This window comes from Ailuropoda melanoleuca, unplaced genomic scaffold (assembly GCF_002007445.2).
Source record: "Ailuropoda melanoleuca isolate Jingjing unplaced genomic scaffold, ASM200744v2 unplaced-scaffold66886, whole genome shotgun sequence".
Classification (NCBI taxonomy): domain Eukaryota; kingdom Metazoa; phylum Chordata; class Mammalia; order Carnivora; family Ursidae; genus Ailuropoda; species Ailuropoda melanoleuca.
In genome coordinates this window covers 1-1,357 of record NW_023241487.1, presented here as the reverse complement: position 1 = coordinate 1,357, position 1,357 = coordinate 1, and the positions used below count along the sequence as shown (strand labels likewise).

At 40.8% G+C, this 1,357-nt stretch overlaps 1 non-coding gene across 1 annotated transcript; it reads right to left on the bottom strand.

Moving 5' to 3' along the window:
* Positions 1 to 1,286: 1,286 nt before the first annotated feature.
* On the bottom strand, positions 1,287 to 1,357 carry TRNAA-UGC. Its single transcript has one exon. It is a non-coding gene; the product is annotated as a tRNA-Ala (tRNA).

Below are 1,357 nucleotides of genomic sequence, written 5' to 3'. Positions count from 1 at the left end.
TCTCTCTCTCTCTCTCAAATAAATAAATAAATAAAATCTTAAAAGAAAAAAAATTTCCCCATTTCCCCTTCCCCCAGTGCCTGGCATCCACTCTCTCTTCTACTTTCCGTCTCTCTGAATTTGACTACTCTAGTGATATCATATAATGAGTTTTGTTTCTTTAAGTGTGAAATAAAATGTAATAGTTGAAAAAGACATATTTTTCAAAGATTCACTACCTCTTTTCTAGGCAGCTACATTCCCCAACACACCCCATGGTATTTTTTTCCTTGTCAGTGTGCTATTAGAAATATTTAATTATAAGATACAAAGTAAAAACAGAAGCATATAATTTGTTTTGGGTGAGGCCTGATAACTTTAGAAATTACCTCGACATTTTGTTCCCTTAAAAACCTGGTTGACATTTGGAGAGAAATAGCCTTCGCAGAAGCTCATTAGCAACAGGAGCTGTCACCAAAACGCCACCACCCAGCAGGTGAGTCATCTCACAAATTTCAGTTTCATCTCAAAAGGGAACACTGTGCAAAGAGTCACATCCCTCCAGATCTAAGATGAGAAGTTTTTATGCTTTCAAATATGAGGTCAAGTCACATGAGAGACAGGATTTGATGGGTGAGGAATTCATTATTACTGCAGGCAAAGAACTGAACCCGCAGAATGCAATACAATCTCTTCTTTCAATAAAATACATCTTTGATCTTTAATGATAAAATACAAATCGTGTATAAATATAAACGTGAACAGTATGTGCATCAAAGCCATTCATTCATTCATTCATTCATTCATTCATTCAATTTGCGACCTGTTGCTGATGAAGCAGGAAGCAAAATCCTGCCTGCTGGGAATGCTGGTTTCCTTTTGGGTCATTCCCAAACTGGTTGGTTATTAACAGCACAAATAAAGGGCAAGGGCCAACACAGTCAGACTTTCCATACTTGCCCTCTGATGGCGAGGAATCAGTCACGAGTGCTGGGGGCCTTTTACTGCAGTCACAATACCGGGAACAGGTCCGTGACTTCCCCAGTTGATCTTTCTCACCGGGGCTGTGGTTTTAGTCAACAGATGATCTTCGCCTGTACATTTTTCTGCTAACAGCTCCCCTTAGCCTCTGCCAACAAAAGTACATCAGGAGTGTTACGGGTTTCAGAAACGGAGGATCGCGCCTATCGTGAAAATCCCACCTCCAAGGAGTGACTGGAGGAGTAATAATCACATATATGGCGCTTTAACGATGAAGAACATGAGCAGAAAATAAGAATCAGAAAAAACAAACGAAGAAAACGTAGTGGAGATGCCGGGGATCGAACCCGGGGCCTCATACATGCAAAGCATGCGCTCTACCACTGAGCTACATCCC